We start from the raw sequence: 6,405 nt of genomic DNA, 5'->3' as shown, positions 1-6,405 counted from the left end.
CTGGAAAGGGCAACAACTGCCAGCTGACCAGGAAAACTCAACTATTAATGAACAGCCTCCCACTATGAATTAACAAATTTTAGAAGACTGTTGGTTGATAATAGTTCAGAATATGCACTTTTGGACAGACCCCTGAAAGAAGAGTTTATTCTACCTTCACAAGTCTAATCTTTGCATTTGTCTTCTCCAGAGACAAGCCCTGCAAGGGATGGCCTGAGCATAGCTTCCTCTGGAATAGCTCTGGACCTGGGACTGTCTGACAGAAGACCTGCAGGAAAAGGTAAATAAAGGGTTTTTTCCCCATTACATCTGATGAAATATTCAGTTACCTCTGTATTAAAAGCAGGTATGTATTACATATAAAGGTTATAGTTATTTTAAACCATATATATTGGTATTTAGAACAAGAGGTGCAGACATCTGCAAGAGCTTCCATCACTTTAGCCTCTTCTGCCAATTAGCTATCAGTAACACAAAAATTGCTTATTAGTAGTTTATAAGTACATTTTTCCATATAGCGCAGTACCTAAAATGAGCTCAGGGAATGTTTCCCACTGCTCTTGTTTGCACAAAGTAATTTAATCACGTCTTTAAGTTACTTTGTTTTACTAGCAGCAGCAGCAACAGCAATAATAGGAAATTCCCTGCTCTTCATTCCAACCTTTTGCCAAAGTCTTGCCTGTCAGACTTTTTCTCACCATTTCTGATTCTGTTCCAATTTCTGCTCAGAGATCCCAAGACATTTCAGACCTGTCATGGCTATAAATCCACTCTCAAGGACTGTCCCATCCATCTTGTTAGGCTTCCCAATGGAGAGAAGCAGCCCTGGAACTGGAAAAGAACAGACATGAAGAATCAACCCCACCTCTCACCAAACTGGAAAATTTGATTTTAAACTACCAGCTTTCAGAGAGCACAGATAAATGCATGAGCCTGTGGTTCATTCTGTGAATTAACATGAATGAGTCAAGACCCAAGCAGGCACATGTGCGAATTTCCTGTTGGAGACAGTAATCCAGGACTGACCCTGGCAGAAGCAGGGAATCAGTCTAGAGCTGCAGAGGGGAAGATGGGATTACTCGAAGGAGAAAGGAGGATGCAGACTGAACAGAAGCCCTCCTTCCTTCTCCTGCAATCCAACCATCAGCCCCTTCCATCCGTTCCCTGGCAAAGTTCCAGAAGAGGCCCCCCTTTTCCTCATCTGGAACACTGTGTTCTTTCAAATCTTATGAATAATTCCCACAATACCAGTTCTTCCTGAGTGGGGGAGCCACAGGGACATTAGTGATGCCAAAACCTCAGCAGCACAACAGCTATTACTATTAACAGATCACTCCTGCATTTGGTCTAAGGGCACCAAGCTCAAAATGGACTGTATTTCAAATGAAAACACAAAAAACACTGTTTCCTCCAGCAAAACATGGTCATTGCCCAGCTACCACTGTGGAAGCACAAGAGGTTAGGACTGTATTTTCTGAATTACCAAGACAGAAACCACTGAATACTCAGCTGGGTTTAAATATTTAAAAAAAAAAAAAATTAGCTATGAAAGATTACAAAGGACTGCAAAGTATTCTCATTGCAATCCAATTTGACTTGTATGTTCTATCTTCATAGGGATTTCTCTCCCTTTTAAGTATTGCCTTGCCCTTCTGTTGTCTTGCTCAGTCAGCAGTATTCTAAGAGCCATAATTCATGGACTGAAGTTGTAATTTAGAGATGGTAAAATGTTGTCTTTCAAAGTTTCTGATAGCTCTGGAAACATTTCTATCTTCACAAGAGAACCCTCAACCAATGAAAACATGATGTATCAAATAACAGCTTTGCTTTGTAGTGTGCGAGCGACTGACCTTTCTGCAAGAGAGAGGACGTGGAAGAGTGAAGAGGGAGCTGCCCCAGCTTGGAGAAATGCTGTTCTGTTTAACTGAGAGATGCCCAGAGGAATTTGAGTCTTATGGTTGCTATTGTGGCCAAGAGGGAAGAGGTCATCCCACTGATGCACTGGACAGGTGTGGGTTCCTCTGTATGTGCCATTAACTGTGGGTGTTATTGGGGTGCCCATGGACCAAGAAAGATCAGTATATAATTTTTGGGCATTGTATAACTATGTATCAGTAGTCAGGTCACATTTTGGGGAAAAAAATCCACTTAAATAAAACATAAAATAATCTAATGTGACTAAACCACATTCTATTGTCGCATCAATGTTTTGGAGAGGACTTACTAACTCAGTTAAAATAAGAAAGGAGAATGATGGGAGGTAAGCAGAGCAGGAGGAGGAGTACATCAAATGGATAAGGGTCACTGTGAAACTTGGCTACGAGGTGGTTTGAAAAGTGATTTATGAAGAGAAGAATTAACATCCACTCAGGGCAAACTGTCCTTCAGAAGGGAGCAGAGCTGGAGCAAAGTCCTGTCAGAGCTGCTGACAATGAGGGGCAATGTAGAGAATTCCACAAAACAAAAGCTCTGAGAGCCTTGTATTTATAGCTAAAAATCTCTTCCTCTGTGGAAGGTTATAACAGCTGGGGCACATCAGGTCTAAGTATAGCAAACACCTTTTTCCTGCACTCACACACAAATAAAACTGCCTACCCATGAAAAATTGGACTAGATGACAAATAATTGTGAGCACTCTGGTATTCAGGAAGAGTGACTATTTTCCATTTGCTTCTACTACTTATTTCAGATGCTGCTTCTCTCATCGCTGCTGTATGGAGCAAGTTAAGAAACTTGGATGTCATGCAGAAAGAAATTTGAGGTCTGAAGTTGTATGTTTTGATCACATGCCAAAATGTAAGTTTGTGTTAGAGGAAACTCTCATGTCCTGATGACAGTGTATCAGCATGATAAACTCAATGACACTATGACAGAGCTGCTAGAGCTGAGTATGGAGACAGAAATATTTAGCTTACAAAAAATTAGCAATGTTTACTATAAACTTGAGCTTTTTCCCTAGTTGAGACAAAGGTTACTACACCGCTGTGTATGATGTGACCAGGTAAGGCTGAGAAAATTACAGACATTTTATAATTGCAGACAGAAGTCAGCTACTTGTGTCTTTACATTCACAAATTCAACTAAAGCCAGAAGAACCTTCCACTGCCCACCACCTTGGTGTAAGGCTTTTGTTTAGGTAATTAATGGTGACTTTGGAAACTAAAATTGACGGCAGACTTGAAAATTTTATTTTCAAAAGCTCATCTACTTGTGGCAAATTACACATTAACTGATTTTAACAAACATTAATTTTGAAATTAATCAAACACTAATTGTGAAACTTCTCTTTCAGGCATTGGCTGGAGCACATGTGAGAAGCTCCTCTGTGCCTGCAGCGAGGCTGCTGCCGAGTGCATGGCTTCTGCCTTCTTCAACGAGAGCCTGAAGCTTCCCCACGGGCAGGAGTGCCGAGAGGAGGTCTCCTGCCAAGGTGACGCTGCTGAAAGGCCTCCAACAGGCACAGAAATAGGCACAGGGGGTTCCAGCTCCGAGGAGAGCAGTGAGGAAGAAGGTGCCCTGCGGAGCGGATTCCGAAGAGCCAAGAGAGAGACACAGCATCCCATCGGGAACTCCGGAACTGGGGGACAGGAGGGCAGATAACCACCCACCCCCAGGCTTGGGGAAGGGGCATGTCAGCAGTCAGCCACTGAGTACCTGCCTCCTTATCCTCCACAGGCTGCCTCACACTCTCCAGTACACAAATGACATAATCATAGACTAGGATTAGGTGTTAGGCTGTACTAACTCCTTACTGCAGGGAAGTCAGCACTATGGACCATCTATCTAGGTCAGATGTTACCGTAAATCATTATTTGGCAGTATTCTGTATAATTTCACTTGATTTCTATGTAAAACCTGTTATGATCAGACTGATTTTTGTTAACTGTGCACTTGGTTCAGACTGGATCTTACCGATGGTGGCCAAATATTTCAAGTTTTTAATTAAATCAGCATGCAACTACTCCAACTCCTTTTGCAGACATTCTTACTTTACTGAGCTTAGCAGGCAACACACAAAAGAAAAGCTAAAGTAATTACATGAAAATGAGTTCCTTCCTTCATTCCTGTCTATAGCAGCATGTGACTCCCTTCTGAAGGCAACAGAAGATCCAAAGTGCTGGACAGACCCTCCTCTTAGAGAAGCCTCTTGCCTCCCTGGGGCACAAGTTAAGGACATGACCAGGAAACTTCCCAGCCTGGTACAGCCCTCAGACTGCTACTCGTTATTGCTCTTCCATGTAGGGACAATGAAATCACAACGTGCAGTCCAAGGGTGATCAAAAGAGACTTCAAAGCACCTTGGAATAGCTGATCAGGAAATGTGAAGCACAGGTTTTTTTTTCCCCTATCCTTTCAGGAACACATCAGTAGCTGTCTCCATGCCTGGTGTCACAGCCAGAATTTGGGTTTTTTTTCATAATGGGATGATCAGCACAACACCAGACCTGTCTGCATCAGATGGGATCCATATCTCTCACAGGGGCAAGAGGGTCTTTGCTCATGAGGTATCAGGGCTGACTGACAGGCTTTAAAACAGACTTGAAGGGAGAGAGGAGTAATATCAGGCCATGACAAACCTTTAAAGATCCCTTCCAACCAAACCCATTCTATGATTCTATGACTCACCAACATTTCCTAGAACAAAAAATGTTGCTACAAACTTCCCAGTGATTCAGCTGCACTGAAAGGTCTCGATTTCTTCTCCATCATCTTGTTCTACAGGGCTGAAGTTTGTCACCAAAGTATTCCTTACAGACCAATGACTGTATCCTCACGCTGGATGCAGAGATGCCACCTGTATTCTTCCAGATCCTGCAGCACTCACTAAACCCCAGCATCTGACCCTGTGCAAACTGAACGGTGTGAGAACAGGAGGTGAAAATGCCTGTGAATGTTCTTGGAAGAGCAGTTTATATTCTATAAACTTCTGGCTGGTGATATTACCCCCTTCAGCATTTTTTCTACATTAAAAGTGCAAAGGATTAGTACAGTGCAAAAAAAAAACCCCACAAAACCCTAAACAAACAAAAAACCAAACATCACCATCCCCCAAGTGCAAACAAACAAAAAAATCCCCCCACACAAACTACCAAAATAAACCCGAAAAGTGTTTAGTCACGTGAATCCCTCTGGATCCCAGTGGCTAAACCATCAGCACTACTGAAAAAAACCAACAGAACAAAAAGACATTTGTTAAGGGAAAGCAGAGAGGTCAGCTAAGTGATGCAAGAAGTTCTATTTGCAGACAAGATTTTAATTAACTCCCCCCTTATGCTGTACAGAAAAAGGACATCTCAGAACTGAAGCAAAATGCTAAAACTGCAAAATGCCCATTTTTGTCTTATGCTGAGGATGAGATTTGCATTACACTGCAACTTTTATCAGCCTTTTATTATAGGGATGAAAAGTTATTTTACATTTCACAGCATTTATAAATAAATATTGCAATGAGAAAGTGAGATAGATAATGAGCTGAAATGGGGAAAACTGGCCTGTAAACAGGTGAGTGCACTGCAGAGTAACAGTAACACCAGCTCATCTCTCGAAGAGCAGTGCTGCTGCTCTGAACACTGCACCTTAAAATAAACCCCCCTTCCTTTCTGCTAATTATTACTACCTTCACGATTATGCAAACATTCACTCAATAATGCTGAATTTTCTGACTGCAGAGATGGGGACGGATCATTTGATCAATCAGGTGAAAGAGAAATAACAAAATAAATATGCTGTTATTCAGGCAATGTTGTCATTAATTCCTTTGGGCTTTTTTTCCAAGTATCTCTTATTTCAGGAAGAATTTAATGCCCAAGTTGTGCCCTAATTACCACCAAATGAATTGTGTTGATAAAGAGAAGTATTAAATAATCTAGTTATGATTAGCTATTTATTTGTAATCAGAGAGCAGAGCTAAAATATTAAAAAAAATGACAAGATGATCAAAAAGAAACATTTAGCATAGCTTTTTTCTTTCTTCTCTCATTCTCATAGTCACTTTACACTATATTTTTCATAGATTTGGGGCACAGATGGCCAACACCTAGCTGTTACCCAAAAGCAAACAACTAATTTAATAACTACTAATCTAAAAATATTTCCTACTTCAGTATTTTAACTTTTTAAGCACTGAATTCTTTGCCTGTCCCATGGGCAGGGACACTTTTCATTAGACCAGGCTGCTCAAAGCCCCTTCCAATCTGGCCATAAACACTTCCAGGGATGGGGCATCCACAGCTTCTCTGGACAGCCTGTTTCAGTGCCTCACCACCTTCACAGGAAATGTCTTCCTAATATCTAACCTAAACCTACTATTTCAGTTTGAAGCCATTTGTCCTTGTCTGATCACATGCCCTTGTCCTATCACATGCCCTTGTCCAAAGTCCCTCTTCAGCTCTCCTGAATCCCCTT

The sequence above is a fragment of the Corvus cornix genome, chromosome 2, assembly GCF_000738735.6.
Source record: "Corvus cornix cornix isolate S_Up_H32 chromosome 2, ASM73873v5, whole genome shotgun sequence".
Taxonomy (NCBI): Eukaryota; Metazoa; Chordata; class Aves; order Passeriformes; family Corvidae; genus Corvus; species Corvus cornix.
This window is presented reverse-complemented; position numbering follows the sequence as displayed.